The 18,670-nt window shown below is 23.8% G+C and overlaps 1 protein-coding gene across 1 annotated transcript in view; it reads left to right on the top strand.

The window, feature by feature from the left end:
- LOC134837841 (homeobox protein ceh-10-like) overlaps positions 1-18,670 on the top strand; it is a 40,043-nt gene that overhangs the window by 19,026 nt on the left and 2,347 nt on the right. The window lies entirely within an intron of this gene.

The following is an 18,670-nucleotide window of genomic DNA, read 5'->3' as shown; positions in this document are numbered from 1 at the left end:
TTAAAAAAAAATGGTTTTATTTTCATTATTTTTTTTTACAAATTTGAAAATTATTTTTTATTAAAAATGTGAAAAAATTTTTTAAAAAAAAAATTATGATTTTTTATTTAAATTCGTAAAATTTTATAAAATTCTAAAAAAATAATATTTAGTACTCGATAATGTGAAATTATTTTTTTTTATTTTTATATATTTAGTATAAGTTTCAGAAATAAATATTTTGAAAGTTTTTTAAATAGAATTTTTCAATTTTTGAACAAAAACTTCATTTTTAATTTTTATACTTTTATAAGATTTTTCTTTAAATCTAATTATTTTTGAAAGAAATTAAATTTTTTAATTAAATAAAATAAAAACTTACCTCAAAAAACCTCCAATTTCCGCCACTTATTGCCAAGTTACTTCTCTCTCGCTTTTGCTAATTTTCCTCTTGTGTACTCCATACCTTCATTTTTGCCAGCAAATTCTGCCAACATGATGCCTAATAGGTAATGAAGACTATTTGTCTGTCTTGCTGCCTACAATACATTGCCTCGCAACGTTCGAGCTTAGATACAAACATTGCTCCCCTTATTTTGCAGTACATAAGGTTTTTTCGAAAAACAAAAGGGAAAATTATTTTACGCGCATGCCTTGCCATTTTCTTTAAATATTTTATTGCTAGTTTCTATATAAATCCCCCATGGATGCGTGGAGAAACATGGATTATACACATAAAAACGGTGTCATGGCAACCGTTACGAGTCGTCAGTCGATCTCTGTGTGGCAGTAGTAGGGGGACTGCGAGCTTGGATATTGTTAACTTACTTGATTATATTAGCGACTCTTGTTCAGCTGAATTTACTCGCTTTTTTATAGCCATTTAAATGTGTACTGTTGATAAATTCAATTTTGCTTCGCTCGCTGTTGTTGTTGTTGCTTTGAGGAAAAAATTACGACGATGACGAGATGACAAGATAGGATAATTAACACAACAGATTTGCCTTTCATATTTTTTTTTCTTTTTTGCTAGTTTTTTAAAATAATCTGAAAGAGAGAAAAAAATGCTGATTAGGTTGTGAGTTACTCGTGTGGAAATTTTTGTGAATTTTCATGATTAAATAATTTCAAGGATTTTAGGAGTAATTTTGACGTTTGAGTACAAATATCCTTTGAAACATCAAGTTTTTTTTGTTAAAATTTATAATGAATATTAATTTTAAAAATATTATTTTTTGTTAAATTAAAATATAATCAGAAAAATTAAAAAATAATCAAAAAAAATTAAAAAATAATCAAAAAAATTAAAAAATAATCAAAAAAATTAAAAAATAAATAAATATTTAATTAAAATTTAATTTAAAAAAATTAAAAAAAAAATATTTTTTTTTAAATAATTTTAGAACTTTAAAATTTGATATACCTAAATAAAAAATAATTTTTTTTTTAGAAAAAAATTATTGAAAATTTTTATTTAAAATTTTATTTTAAAATTAAAAAGTTTAAGTTCTAGACTCAAAAAAATGAAATTTTATCAAAATATTTCCCGTCACAGTAGAAAAATTCAAATAATAATGACGATCATCATCATCATAAAATCAACATCGCAGGCAAAGATGTAACTTGAGTATCCCCAATACAGTAGTTGGCTTTATTTTTACTGCCATACTCGAGATATTTCTGTATTCCAATGTTCATCGTTGTTGTTGTCATGCTTTGTAATAAACAACTTCGTACGAACATTCAGGTATATATATTAAAAATTTAGCGCTATAAAAAGTTTATTGTATAATAAGCAAGAAAATGTGAAGTGTGTTGTACATAATCTTAGGCATCGTACAATGGGGAAAAATGAACAAGAGAAAATTGGAAAATTACATTTTATCCTCTTACCATCCCGAGTCTGAAAAAAGTGCGTACGTACCTATTTAACAATTGAATGGATTTGTTCTCTTATAATTTGCTGATTAGAGTTTGAAAAGTATTTTTTTTTTCAATTCTTTAATAAATAAAAGAAGCCATTTTCCTAATGAAAATTGGAAAATTGAATCTCGGGCGGGAATGAAGAAAAGAGAAATAAAGTAAAAGAGACGGTTGTTAGATGGATGTATGGTTAATTGACCTCATTCCTCACTCACTCACATTATGTTGCTGCATCATTGCTAGTTTTTTATTATTTGTGATGATGTAAATAAGTGAAAAAAAACTCTCTTGTCACTTTACACAAGACAAGTTAGAGTTTTGTTGGTATTTCGAGTGTTTTACACGAAGAGTAGATGCGCGGCGATGTCGGCATTCTTCTTCTTTTTTGTTCGTTGACTCTTGAAACAGTTTCTTACCTCCGAATAGCAAGCGGTCAAATAAAAGCAAGTGTTTCGAGATGAGTAAATTAATTATTTTGATTGTTCAAGATTTAATTTTAAAGATAAAAATGCGGTTTTTTATTCATTCATTATGCTAACAAGTGAACTGTGAAAATTGAGTGTTTATCAAAAGTGAAAAATTTTTGCGAGACTAAAAGATTTTAAAGTATTAAACAAGTGTTGATAAAAAAATTTCGCATATTTGAAAAGAAAGAGATAAAATTAAAAATTTTGCTAAAGGACTATTAAAAGATCTGAATATTTAGAAAAATTTGACTTTAAAGATGATTTTATAGCCTTTGACAAGTGACAAAACATGAAGAGAAGCCAAATCAAGGATTCATTTTAACAGACTCAACAGAGTGTACTAACTATGGCTCAGAGTTTTTAAAACAGAAACTTACTTCGTCAAGCTTACGAACCACAAATGTACCGTTTCTTGAAGCGGATTTTCGTCCTGCGGTCTAGAAGCAAGACGTTTGATTACAATACTATTCGATACAATTCTCGAGGTAGACCTATTGGAGAATCTGCTTTGATGATAAAGGAATCGAACTTTGTATCGGGAATTCGTGTGGATGAAGTTTTCGATGCAGTCGCCGCCCGTGTAAAAATTTGTAGTAAACAACTTACTGTCGTATTTTTCAAGTATTCATAATAAAATGTTTGAAAAAAATATATTAAAAAACGAAATTCGTCTGCCTTTTAAAGATGATCTTAAACAATATTAGGATTAATGGCAAGGTCTAACGTGGATTTCTTCAGATTTAATATCAAAAATAATGAGCAAATCAAAAACATATGAAAACATTTTTTTGAAAAAAATTTCTTTGAGCTTCTTTCATGTAAAAATTTTTTTAAAACTCGTTTTCAATTTATCTTAAATTTAATGTGTCCATTAGATTTTTTTTCATTGCGAAACATTAACTTTTCACAATTAAAAAAGTAACCTGTAACTTTTTTTCATACAAATTTTTAATATTATTAATTTGCTTATGAAGATTTCTAAAGTAATTACAGAGAAATATTTCAACAACTTCTCAGTAAATGGACCACCAAACTTCATTCTTCTCACATCTGTATACAAAATTTACACGAAAATAGAAGTAAAATAATGGCCAATTAAAATGTTTTGCTCCGTATGAATATTCAAGCACATTGAAAATGAAAACGAATATCCGAACAAAAGAAAATCGAAAATTAAATTATAAATCAAATGACCATATTAATTGCCATTTAACGTCCTGTTGTTGGCTGCCATCATGAAAGTATGTTAAAAATATATTTTTTTTATGAAACTTTATGAAAAAAATGGCGAACGAGAACAGCACGACATCAATCGGGAGTACTTGAATTTCATGAAATAAATTCAAACTAATGAAAAAAAAATTGTACGTCCTTGTTGCTCAATGTTCATCAAAACTAAAACATATCTTTGTGACAATTTTGTATATATGTAGTACATTTATTTTGCCATGCAACGTAGCATGTCACGTCGAAACTGTCCACCTGCTGTGCTAAAAACGACTTTTTTTTTTGCTACGGGTGTTTTTCTGTGCGCCGACATAACAATGAAATGTGCTGCGGTTGACAATTTTTCCATTTGCCGATTAATTTGATGCACGTGACATGCTATTTTTTCCGTTTTGTTCCTTTTTTTGCCTGCATTTGTGCTGAAATTTGAATGCAATACGGGCGTCGACTTTCAATTAAATGCGACTAGCAGAATTTTCATTCTTTTGTTTTCGCGAGCAAAATTAGTTTCACATTATCGCAAAATAAGGCAACAACTACTTATGAACCATTTTCGGGATGAAAATCACAATTTTCGTGCGTCGTACAGCCATAAATCCATTTAATTAATTTATTTTCCATTTAATTTTCAAAAAGTTTCTGTTTTTCGTACAGAGAAAGTTTAAAATTGCGCAGAAACACAACAAAATATAATAATATGATACAGAGAGTATTGATTTGAAAGGCAACGTACCAACATAACGAAACTGTGGAAACAATGCTAACAAAATAAATCATTGTTGAAACTTTAAAATTAGATTAGAATAAACAACAAATGCAAAGCGGCATGAACAATGAGAAATGGGAAAATTTTTGAAAAGTACCAAGACAAACACTTAAAAGGAAAATTATCACAACTTGCCAACTAGGGTAATAATAAGTCATTTGTATTTTACAGTGTGTACAAATTTGCCTGTGCGAATTGAAAAGAGGCACGATACACGAGGGAGCACTTTTGAGACCGAAAGAAATTCAATTTGGTGTGAGATTTTGTTGTAAAAGGTGTTTTGTCGTGTTTCGTGTCAAACAACATAATTAAACAAGTTAATATTTGCTTTGGAACTTGATAATTTGTTACTGCATTTAATTTTGGGATGAGACTTGAGTTGGGTGAAAATGATAAATTCATTAAAATTTAACGAAAAATTTAAAAAAAATTTTAAAAATTAAAAAAAAAAATTAAAATATTTTTAAAAAATCTAAAAAATTATTTAAAATTAAAAAAAAAAAAATTAAATTAAAAAATAATTTAAAACTCTTAAAAAGTAAAAAAATTAAAAATAAATTCTTTCTCAATTCCTTCGGCGAAAAAAATTCAAAATCATTAATTTTCCAAAGTCAAACCAGTTTTCAGTTGTTAACGCAAATCTTCTGGTTAACACGTCACGTACACGGGTTTTGCTTGTTTTTTTTCGAAAAAGACTTCACTCCCCCATAAACGTCGATGATTGTATCGAGATCATTATCTGATGATACGTAAATTGTTACAACTTCACTTAGACAGTAGTACATAAAAAGTAACATAACAACAAGTAAAAGGTATCGTCGAAGGGTAACGAAATAAGGGGATATGTAGTTAACAACAAGCCGTTTTTTCGTCTTTTAGTACTGAATACTTGATTTTATGATGATTAAATGGATCAAGTGGTTCGGGAATATTGAAAACAAATAACGTGTAACAAGTTGGATTAATCGATGAGTTTTTTATAAAAAAGTAAAAAATTATTTTTGAGAAAAATTCTCATAAAAATTTGAATTTTGAAGAAAAAAAAAATTAAAAAAAAATATATGAAAAAAAAATAATTTTTAAAATTTAATTAAAAAAAATAAATTAAAATTAAATAAAATTAATTAAAAAAAATTAAATAATTAAATTTAAAATTAAATTAATTAAAATAAATAAATAAAATTAAATTAAATAAATAAATAAAATTAAATTCTTTAAAAATAATAAAAAATTTTAAAAATATTTAAAAAAAAATTATTTAAATCTCACTTTATTCGAATTATTATTACAAAGACAGAAATTATGAAATAATTTTTTTTATTATGAAAATTTTTTCACACAAATAATTTTTCTCATTTTATGAAATTTTTATTATTAAATGAAATAATTAAACATCACGACCATTTTAACTCATTTTTATGTCATTCAAGTGCGTTCTGATGGCGCTTCAGATCGCTTTTGAAAATTAATTAAAATGTAATTTGCATAATAAACCATTTAATTATTCATGCCATCATGCCAGTCGGGTATTTTTTTTTTTCGTTGTTTTATTTAATATTTTGCATTTTACTCGTCGCATTTACTCAACATCGAGCTAAAATGTAGGCGTTTAGAAAAAAAAATATTAAATGAGAAATGAAAAATGTTGAGGAAATGAAGTAATTTTTAATTGCATATTTTCTAATGAAACTTCCCACAAATATTTTTTATTTTCTAATGATTTCCAAGAATCGAATCCTCGTTTGAAGAAATCGATAATCCTTGAAATAATATTTTATTTAATTATAAAATTAACAATTTAACAAACAAAAAATATCAATTCCGAGTAAAACCACTCGAAATCGTCATAATACACAAATGTTTCCATTCAAATAAGGTGCTGATGATGCATCTCTCGTTCTCGATTTTATTGTTATTTTATAAAGAAACGTTGACTGTTCAATTGAAATTTCTTTTCACACAACAAAAAAAAAGTTAATATAAGAAAAGAGGAAAAGGAGAACCCGTCTGTGATGAATGCATAATAGTATCAAGTGTCTTCGAGACGATGATATGTTACATATTTGAATGGCACTTAACTTTAAGGGAAGGTTAACATGCATGACGACTGCTGTTTTCTTCAAAAGAGAGAAAAAAAGGAGATTAAAAAATTATTTTTTTTGACAGATCCGAAGATAGGCTGTTAGAATGCAAATCAATCAAGAAATATTACCTATTAGTCAATAATAGAGCATCTCTTACAACAACAAAAAAAGGTGATGAAAAGAAAAGAAAAATAAATAAAAGTGTTGACTGGTTCAATGGTTCTGTAGACACTCCTTGGATTTGAGAAAGATAGAGAAAATAGTTTTGAATATTCATAGAAATTTTTTTTTCGTTTTCGCTTTTGTTAGAGATTTTTTTGTTGAAGATAAAAAAGTGCGGTAGCTCAGTATTTATTTATTTATTAAAAGAAAGCATTTAAAATAAATAGAAAAAAATTTTTAAAAGAATTAATTTCGATGTCAGGTGCAGATTTTTAAGCTTGATGTTTGAAAAAAAATTTTTTTTTGCACGAATTTTAATAAGATTTTCTTTTATCTGATTTAAAGAAATAATTTTATAATTTTAAATAAATTATTTTTTTTTAAATATTTTAATTATGTATTTTTTTACAATTAACAAAAATTAAAAAAATATTTAAAATATTTATTTTTTTATTAGTATAAAAAAAAATATTTTAATTTAATAAACATTTATGAATTTTGTTAATTAATTCAAAAAAAAAAAAATAAATAAAATAAATAAATAAAAAAATAAATTAAAATAATTTTAAAAAAAATATTTTAAATGATTTTTTAAAAATATTTTTAAATTAAAATAAAATAATTAAAAAAATATTATTTAATTATTGAAAAAAAATTTTTTTTTTGAAAATGAACCTAAATTTTATACCAATGCCCTTTGAGCAATGCTTGAAAAACCTTGGTAACATACGTTACCGCTTTGCTCACTCCCCGCATAATGAAGATTTAAATTTTTTTTTAAATTTTTTATTATAAAAAATATATATTTTTAATAGAAACCGATCAAATTTCACGGAATTCCCTCTCTATCATCATTAGAGCTTTACAAGTGAAACTTACACTCATATTAACGAAAATATTTAAACACACAAAAAAAAAGTTTGAGAAAGGACTATTTGATTACCATTGAGTGTTTTCTTTAGTTTTTTTTTTTTTCACTAAATACAAAAAATATCATATTAACATGTGTTAACATAACGAACACTTTGCTGTCAATTCCAATAAAACATCCTTCAAAACTCTCGAGCCGTGAAGAAAAGGAAATATTTGAATTTTTTTGTTTTGGCAAGTCATCCACATATTATTTGGAATGAAGAAAGTCATTGCGCATCATCAGGATATCGTTGCATTTTTTCAAGTTCTTGAGTCAAAAATTACGGGTTTTTTGCACCTTGCTTAATTAAACATTTCTTGTGAACTCTTGTGCCAACTTTTGTAAAAAAATAAAAAATAAAATCTTCAGCATATTAAAGATAAACACGGAGAATGAGTAAGCAATATTTTGTGCAAGTTACAAAAAGAAAGAAACGAAGAATAAATTGAATTTGACAGCATAATTTCATGAATCCTTCGTCACAAGGAGGTGTCGATGAGAAGATGCCGCACAAGGTACTTGTCATCTTATCTGATATTTTAAATCTAGATTTTTGAGATTAGATCAGATAATTCGGTTATTGTTGCGTCGTCATCGTTAGTTAATGAGATTATAGCTGTTATTTTGTTTTAAAGCACATTATCGGTAAGAATTTAGAAAAGTGTGCTAGATTTTTATCAAATGTTTATTTTTTAAACGATTTTTGACCACTGATTGAGCCACTGTGCTTTCTTAACATAATAAAAATGTTAAAGTACTTCACAAATCGTTGAGAAAATATTATTCTTTCTAAATAAAGCAAATATTTCTTCACTTTTGAATCTCATCGTGTCATCGTGTTGAATGCAAATTAAGCGTGTCTCAGTGTGGGAGCCAAACTAATCAAAGAAATTTCAAATTAATCACGTACTGATGAATATCTAATACCTTATTAAAAGCTACGTTATGCCAATTTTCAATCATCATCATCACCTGCTGTGGGAGTGTGTTGGTTCAAAAAATTTTTCTGCATCAACAAACCATAATTATCCATCCTAATTTCTATAAAAAACACAAAAAGTAAACTTCCTCAAAAAAATAATCGTCATGCAGTTCAATAGTGCGCGATAAAATGTGGTTGCTAATTCGAGTGTTTTTCTCCTCCGAAATCATTATAAGGGAAAGGCGTGGACGACACGTGTCCTGTTTGTTCGCAATTATATCAAGTTTTTTGTTACATTTCGTGTTTGTTGCTCAACGCAAATTTTTTCAAGTACATTAGACAATTTATTATCGTGAGACGTGTGTCTGTTAAAAAAAATCAGAACACCCTCATGAATATTGTTTGTTTTGTTACATTGTAAATCTATTGGATTGTAAAAAAATAATTGTGTTACATTGGAAAATCCCTCTTTGTTTTGTGAGAAACAAGAGAAAAAACACGTAGAAGAAAAAAATTAGAAAATTATTTAATGATAAAAATGATGAGTTATTGTTTTTTATGAACTGTGAAAAATTAATGTTTCGTTCTTTGTTTTGCGATTTGACACAGTTGCGAGATGTGAGAACCAAATTTTTAACTTAAATTTTATTTTTTTGTTAAATTTTAAAATTTGGGATTGATTTCAAATCATAAAATAGTTCAAACCATCTAATTGTTAAATATCTTTTATATTAACCTTCGTCTTATAGAATATTTGGTTCATTAAAAGCGCAAAACTAAAATCCGTAAGAGAGTTGCTTCTCTTTGAAGAGTTTGATTATAAGTCGATGATCATTCTACTTTTGTTGATGCATTGATGGATGAGTCAAGCGACAGTCTTCTGATATTTTATATTCCGTAAAGGCAACTTATAGTCTATTATGAGAAGGTCTACGTTCTTTGTAGCATTTTTGTGAAACAATTTGTTCTCAGTGTATTGATTATCGGCTGCTTTATATAGTATTAGAAGTCAAATTAGCATTCTATGGATCGTTTTCATTATCTGTTGAAGTGGAGTCAAATTATTCTTCTTCATACATTAAGTAAGATCTTCTTCCTAAAAAAAAAATTTTAATAGTTTACCGCATAAACATCAGAAGTTGACCTGAAAATAAAAGTTATTAGATTTTTGTCTCTCATATTATGTCTCGCAAAAATTTTGAATTTCGAGACACATTAATTTTTTACAAAAAAAAAAAAAAATTTAACGAAAAATTGTACTTACTTACAAACAAATCCTCTGAAGTTTTTCCATTGATTATTTTCGTTCGCAAAGTTTTCAAGTGCGTCACAAAATAGTTTTCGCCTCAATTGATCGAATAATTAGACACAAAAATTTCCATAATAACACTGAGACATGCAATTATGCCACTCTTATATGTACCAATTATCCCAAAACGTGACTTTTCATTGAATGGCGTAATGAGAAAATAAATAATATTTTATTTTATAATTGACCATTTTCGTTCATTTTTCATCATTCAATCCATTTATTTGATACTCCCCTCGTTTTCTTTCATATTTTTTTTACAAGTCTGTCTCGACTTTATTTCACAATTGAGACGAAAGTCTTTTGATATAAAATAAAAATAAAAAAAAAATTGATTGAAAATCCCGTAAATAAGATTAAAGACATTTTACGTTATGGAGCAGACTTGATTATTTTATTGAAAAGATGGCCCAATAAATAAAATATATCTTCAATTCAGAAAAATTGAAGAAAAAATTGTTTTATTACAAGACCGAAGCATATTTCATTCGAAATGTTTGAAGACACACCCCTTTAAAAGGAAACAACAAAAAGTTGTAATCTCATTTCATATTTCAACTGCGAGGTTGGTCGAGCACTATAAATATCAATTTTTTCTTCCTCGTTCTGATAAATATTTTGCCTCATTTGTTTCGTTTATTAGATTTCAATTATTAGATTTATTTACCAACGTTTTGTTACTGTGTCTAAAGCACGATTTCAGTAGCGGATATGATTTTTTTTTTAGAAAATTTGATTTTTTTAATAAAAATAAAATTAAATTCAATAATAAACTAAAAAATATTATTAATTTTTTTTGTGTTTTAAAAAATTAATTGAATATTAAAATTAATTTTAATTAAAATTAAATAAATTAATTTAAATTAAATTAAATTTTAAATTAAAAATATTCAGAATAAAAATAATATTTTAAAATATTAATTTTAAATAAAATTAAAACAAATAATATATTAAAATAAATTAAATTAAAAAAAAAATTTTTTTTTTTTTATTTTTTTTTTAATTTTAAAAAATTATTAAAAATTAACAAAATATTAAAAAATTAATTCTTTTACGAAAAAAAATAATTAATAATTAATTCAAAAATATAAATTAAAAAAAAAATAATTCAAAATTTTAAAATGAATTAAAATTATTTAAATTATATTTTAAAAATTTCTAAAATTATTATAAAAAAAAATTATAGATATTTTTATTTTTATAAAAAAATTATATTTTTAAAAAAAATTTAAAATAAGAAAAAAAAAATTATCCAACCCTAAATTCAAATAAAATATCAAAAACAAGTGCACACTATTAATCATAAAATATTTTTTCCCGAGAGTTGTGCAATATTAGGACATGTGTGAGAGATGCGCGTGTGAATAGACAACAACGATGATGATGATGATGATACAAAACATTCAATTATGTACCCGTTATAAAACCAAAATAAGTCATGTATTATTGTCTAAATTAAATAATCTAGCAATAAAAACGACCCCTCTCTATGTTTGCGCGCTGCTATATTGCACGGCATTATAAACAAATAAAAAGCGAGCCACTCGAGTTAAACTGCTTATAAACTATTTGCACGAAGTCTGTTGCCGTATATATTTGAATAGATAGAGGATTAACTGAAGTAAGGGGATGATAATGCGACTTTTATTAAATTATAAATATTTTACAAATGTGCAAAGACGCACTTTTCAATCGTTTAATTAATTCGATTATGCAATTTTTTCAAATAAAAAAATAAATTCAATTTTATTCGAACATTTATCTTAATAATAAATTTGAATTAGTTCTAACAAAAAAAAATTTAGTGGCTTGTAAAAAATTTCTAATATACCTCCAACAAAGTTTTTTTTTTGAATTATTTGCCGAAAAAAAAAATTACCTTAACAAAGGAAGTTAATTGTTGTTTCTCTTGACTCAATAAAGAAACTTTTCACGACAAAACTCTCAAAAAAATTTCCATAGTCAGCATTTTTTTAATATTTTACGAGAATAGGCACTTGAGGCCTACTTGTTTATATAACACACTAATTATGCGGGCTCTCCCAACAAGTTAAAAGCTTAAAATTTTTTCAAAAAAAAAAAAAAATTAATTGATAATAATTGATTTCAAAGGCAAAGCCGCTTTATTTCCGTGGAAAATTGTGAGAAAAAAATAAAAAAAAAATTTTTAAGGTATAATCTAAATTCCTGTGTGGCACGACAGAAAAGTATAAATTATTCATTTACAACTATTATTATTATTTTTCTTTTTGCCCACAACTTCTAAAAGATACAATAGAGAAAAAGAAGCGTCGTGCATGATTCGACTTTTCTCAAGCATCCAAGCACCTAACAAACTAGGTAATAATATATGCACGTTTTAACATCTTCTTCACTTGAACTCCTTTTAACTCGTAAATTATAATTTTTTATTTTAAATAATAAAGATTACACATGTTTACGTGATTTTTTCTTTACTTTTCAAGTGGAAATCATATTATTAACCATTTTGTCACATCTTTTGCCGCATCATCGTGTGAGGTGAACGTTTCTTTTGACACAAAAAAAAAAATAAAAATAAAAAGCGTGGAATGTGAATGGAAATGAATTGTAACCATTGATTAAATTAAATTTAATAAAAATAACAAAGAAATTACACGACGCCGTTCGAGTGTTAAAAGGCAACAAAATTGTAGAGTATAAAATTTCTTTTGTCATAATTTATGTGAATGACACAAATTAAATGTTTTTTAGTGAATGACAGAAAAAAATGTCAAATAAGTACGTTTGGCGTGATTCTTGACCTTGTTTAGAAAAGTTGAATAATTATTTTTGTTGAAATTTGCACCAAGAATAGAAAATAACAAAACAACGGAGAAAATCAAATCGGAAATTTGTAATTGAATATTTCCGTAAATGTAAAATCTGTTCGACGAGAATGAGTTTCCAATGTAATTGATAATGCGGTAAATGCTTGATTACATTCATTTTGTTATTCGCGTTTCAGTTTCATTGGAAAATTATGTTGAAACTGTTTTAAGGAAACTAATGGATTAAATTTGTTAAGTGAATTTGTTTGATTTTTAATTTTTTAAAATAAAATAGAGACAATTTTTAAATTAATTTAATTAAATTAAATAAATTAATTAAATAAAAATAAAAAATAATTTTAAATAATTTAATAAATATATTTAAATAATTAATTTTCAAAAATAACTAATTTAATTAAAAATATTTTTTTTTATTTAATGTAAAGAATTAATTAAGAACTAATTTTATAATTTTAATAATTTTATTAAATTTAACCAATAAAAAAAATTGTTAAAATAAAAAAAAATAAATTTAATTTAAAAAATAATTATTTGTAATTAATTAATTAATTTTTATAATTACATAATAATAATTAATTTTTTAAATTAAATTTATTTTTCAAAAAAAAAAATTTCTTTATTTTGTAAAAATATTTTTTTTTATTTTAACATTTTTTTATTGGTTGTAATTTAATAAATTATTTAAATTACAAAATAAATTCTTAATTAATTCTTTAAATTAAATTTGAAAAAAATAATTTTTATTAAATTAATTATTTTTTGAAAAATATTTTTTTATTCAAAAATAAAAAAAATCGAAATAAATAGAAAAAAACGAAATATTTAATTTATAAAAATTTAAAAAATAATAATTTATATAATTAAAAAATCTTTTAAAATAAAAATAAAAAAAAATAAAATATTTTAATAAAAAAATTATTTTTTATTTTTAAAATAATTAATTAAAATTCAATTAAAAGATTTTTAATATAAATTTTATATTAAATAATTGATAATTATTATTCATAGAAAAAAAAAAAATTTTTTATATTAAGAAAATATTTTGAACAAATGTTAAATAATTCCAAAAATAATTCAAAATCATCACCAAATAAAAATCTCAAAAAGCATTTCGATGACTTTAAAATTCGTTACGAGATAATATTTTTATTAAATTAGTCAAAAATCATGTTATTTAATGCAATTTGTTCAATTTGGTGACTTTTCAAAACAAACTTTTTTTCCTCGTATTATTGAGTGTCATCCCTATTATTTTATTTTTTTCATGCACGAAAGCTACGTCACACAACTCGACTATACTTGATGCCAAAACAAATTTACATAATCAAATTGTTTTCCATACATTTATCTTTAAATTTATTGTTTAAATTCTAAATCCTTTATTTTTTACTGTTCATTTTTTATTTTTTTTATTTTTCATACGTCTGTTAGTTTGTTTGTTCGCAAAAACTGAAAAAACGAGGAATTTTTACAGACATTTATTTATGAATAGTAGCAAGAAGGAAAAGAAGTTGAACAGCAGGACGATGATATGGTAGAAAAATAAGTGTTGTATTTGCGAGAGAGAGAGAAGTTATTATGGAGACTGTTAAAAATTGGCGCATGATCTCTGACTATTTATACCATGCGAATGTAAGGAATTAACTCAAGTGAGTACAATTTGCCAACATCAACAGCCATGATATTTGCATTTATTACGTATCGTCGAATGAATGAACAGAAAAATAGCATAATGGGATAAAATTTTACCAACTAACATTTATTATCGTTTAAATTTAGCAAATCATTTCAATTTTTCGTCGTAATTGAGTTAAGAATGAGACAAAAAAAAGTTGTCAGAGCAATATTTGCTCATCCATTAGATTGCTATTATCGGCAAATTTTACACTTTTGAGAAAAATCAAGAAAAACGTTGAGATATCGAATAGGATCTAATCTATAAGAACACTTAAACTCGAGAGACAACACGTACTTGTTAAATTTTTCTCATTTTTCTAAAGGTGTTTTACTTTTTTTTTATCTCTTAAGGATAAAGTGTTGTCCATGTTGAGTTGAAATCCTTATCGTCGCGCATTTTTTGCGAAGAAAAAATTTTCAATTTTAGACGTTTTTCTGATTCTAAATTAAAAATTTTAAACCACGTGACCAATCTTGAACAATAACTTTACAAAATTTATAAAAACCACGTGGTTAACTTTGAAAAAGTTTCGGAAGTTATTTGAATAAACCACGTGATCAATAAAAAAACTTTTAATAAGATAAGTTTTAATATGGATCACGTGGTTTAAAAAAATAACCACGTGGTTTTACATTAAAATATTTAAAAGATTTCCGAATTTGGTCACGTGGTTTTTTCAAAAATGATTTTATATAACCTAAAAATTGCATTAAAATTGTTTAAATTAATTTTTTCATAATAAAAAATCTCTTTAAAAAAATTTTTCTTGAAGATAAGTCACGTGGTTTCAAAAAGCGCTTACATTTTTGCTTACCTGATGACTTTCATTCAATTTTCTTCACTAAAAGTACACGATAACCAAGTACCTGTAAAAAATGTACAATAAAACAACAATGATAAACAGGACAATTTGTTGGTTACCTCGTTTTTTTTGTGTGTTGTTCCTTATAAGAACCTCATCATCATCACCAACATCATTTTATATTCCATTCAAACACTGAAGTGAAAAAAAAGTACCTTTCTCAAGAGAGATCACGTATATTTCTTATTTCTTGTTTATCGCCTTTTTGCCGTTTTCTTTGCCATTTTTCGAGCAACAAGAGCATCGCAGCAACAAAAAAAAAATAGAAAGTTGTTTGCATTATAGTTTTGAAGAAGGATTCCCAGCTTTTTTGCACGTGCGTGAAATAAGTGAAAAGTCGAGAGAAGAAGCACTTTTAACAACAAGAAAAACGAACGACAATGATAACAACAAAACAACATCATTTTTTATTCATGTTCGGGGGATCGGATTAAAATTATACGATATAAAACGTGTTTATTTTCTATTATTATGTTATTTCAATTCAATTCCAATTTTGTTATTCATGGGGAAAATTGTATACGGGTTTTTTTATGTCCACGTGAAAAACGAAAAAAAGATTACTGATATTTTTATCAGATTCTGAAAAAAAAAAATTTTTATGAAATTTAGAAAAATTTTAAAAAACAAAATTTTCAAAAATTTTAATTATAATTTTTGTATTTTTAAACAATTTCAAAAATTGTTAATTAATATTAAATTATTAATAAATAAAAAATAAAATTTAAAAAATAAAAAAATTAAATTAAATTAAATAAAAAAAATAATTCTTTAATTTAAATAATTAATAAATAAATAAATTAATTAATTTCTATAAAATTAAGAAAACAAATTGAGAAAATTTATAAAATTACGTAATAATTTTTTTTAAAACCACGTAATCGAAATTTCAAAAACTATTTCAAATTTTAATTGAACTTTTGGGTTTTTATTTAAAATTTTGTCAAATGTTTTTTTTCAAATTTAGTCACTTGATTATTTAAAGGTTTTGATAGTTTTTGTGAAATTTGTTATAAAATTTCTATAATTTAGTCACGTGGTTTTGATTTTTTTTATTTAATTCTCAAAATAAAAATTTTTTAAGAAAAAATTTTTATAAAAAAAAAAAATAAAATAAAAAAATTAAATTTATAAAAAAATAAAATTAAAAAAAATTAATTTAAAATAATTTAAAAAAAAAATTAATTAATAATTAATTAATTATATTCGGAATTTAAATAAAAAATAATAAAATTTTTATAAATTTATTTTAATTTTTTTAAATTCATTTATTATATAAAATTAATAATTTAATTTAATTCGTCAAAAAAATCCTTAAACTTTAATCCCTTTAAAATTACGAAAAATTTTAATTTAAATTTCCCTTTTATTGCCTAATAATAAATATTTTTGCCCGAAAATAATCAATTAACATAATCCGCACGCACACTTGACAACCAAAAAGTCGACTATTCAACGCCAATTGACATTGAGGAATTCCAAAACCATTAAGTGAATAATATGTATTGATTATATGATTAGCATGAAAGGAAATTCCAATCGGCATACGTTTCTCTATTTTTGTTGATAAATTACCAACACAAAAAGACAAAAATTTCCCTAAAATATCATTCGGTTTTGAAAATTTTCTTTAACAAGTTCGAAATTTCAGCAATTTTTCATCTCATCGTTTTCAGCAAATAATCTCCGCACACCCGGAGTTAATGAAATTCTGTGAAAAACTCTCTCTTCTAATATCATAATAAATGCTAATCTTATTGTTTGGAGATTATTAGGGAGCACGAGACAGAGGATTTTCGTGCACACGCGAGACGAAAAAAGGAAAATATTATTAAATTTGAGTGGAATTCCAAAAATTCTTTTTCTCGTTCAGAAGTCATTAGAGAGGAATTTTCCGTACAAAATGTAATTAGTAAAAGTTTTCATTTTCTCGTCGTCGACATCGACATAAATGGCAATAATCCAATCAATTTACCACATATATAAACAACACACTAAACCTTCGAGGCAAAAACGCACACGTCGTCCTGCACCGAAACACTGCAACAGACAACGGGCGTTGTGAAATTTAATTATCACTTGAAAAGGTTGGCAAACAATGCGTAGAAAAGCAAAACTTTTGTCAATAAAGGTTCAAATTACAATCAAAATATTGTTTTCACGTCCTTATTATTTTAAATTTATATTTATGTTGGATGGTGTCTATTATTACTTTTTTTTTTCTAAAAATTGTAGCAATCTGCAGTATTGAATTACGCGTCTCTATGAGAATTAACAGAGAGTCTGAACAACAAAGAGATACAAGTTCCCCTCTTGAAAAATTAATTTGGTGAATCTTTTTGGTTTTTTTTTGTGTTTATTGGCGAAGGGGACGAAGGTCTACTGTGGAAAAAATATTTTTTTTTTCGAAAGAGGGTTTATTTTGTTGAAAAAGAGACAAGTGTTTATTACGAAATTTCACACACAAATTATCATCAAATATTTATCATAATTTGTTAATGAGGTTTTGTTTCGTTCGTGAGATACTTGACATTTTGCTAAAGTTCAGTTATTTGATTTATTTTGTGAATTTTTATTTGTTTAATTTAATTTAATTTTAAAAAATAATTAAATTAAAAAAAAATAAATTGAATTAAAAATTTAAAAGAAAAATATTTAAAAAATATTCTTAAATAAATTTATTTTAAAAAAATTTTCATTTTTATTTAAATTTTTATTAAAATTTTAATTTGTACAAAATTACAAATTAAATTCTTTAAGCTCAAAAAATATTTAAAAATTTATTAAAAAAAAATTTTTTTTTATTTTTTTTTTAATAAAAAAATATTTTTTTAAATTAATAAATGTTTAAATTAATAAATATTTTTTAATTAAATTTTTATTTGAACAAAATTACAATTTTAATTTTTTTAAACTCAAAAATTATTAAATAAAATTTAATAATTAAAAATAATTTTTTAAAATATTTTTATTAAAAATGTAATTTTTTAAAATTATTTATTAATTTTTTGATTTGATATTATAAATAATAATTAATTAAAAACAATCTTATAATTTTTATATGAATATTTTTAAATAGATTTTAATTTTTTTTAACCATAAATTGTAATCATGTTGTTTAGAAAAATCTTAATATTTTTAGGAAAAAAAAATTTGGACAAAAATTTATTTTAAAATTAACTTTTTTTTATACAAATTTAGTAAAAAAATTTTTTTTTTCAATAAATTTTTAATAAAAAAAAATTAAAAAAAGAAAAAAAAATTAATTAATTTTTAAAATTAAATATTTAAAAATTAAAAAATAAAAATTAAAAATAAAAATTAAATTAAATAAAAAAATAACTAACTTAAATAAAATAAATTAAAAATTAAATAAAAATAATTTATAAAAATATTAAATGATTGAAAATTTTTTCAAAATAAACTTATAATATTTATTTTATTATAAAAAATATTTTAATTTATTAAATTAAAATAACTTTTAAAAATAAATTTCAAAAAATTTTGACCAAACTTTCCGTGAAAAAAAAATAATTTTCCCTCGCGATTCATTCAATTCAATAAAATT

The sequence above is a fragment of the Culicoides brevitarsis genome, chromosome 1, assembly GCF_036172545.1.
Source record: "Culicoides brevitarsis isolate CSIRO-B50_1 chromosome 1, AGI_CSIRO_Cbre_v1, whole genome shotgun sequence".
Lineage (NCBI taxonomy): Eukaryota > Metazoa > Arthropoda > Insecta > Diptera > Ceratopogonidae > Culicoides > Culicoides brevitarsis.
This window is presented reverse-complemented; position numbering and strand designations above follow the sequence as displayed.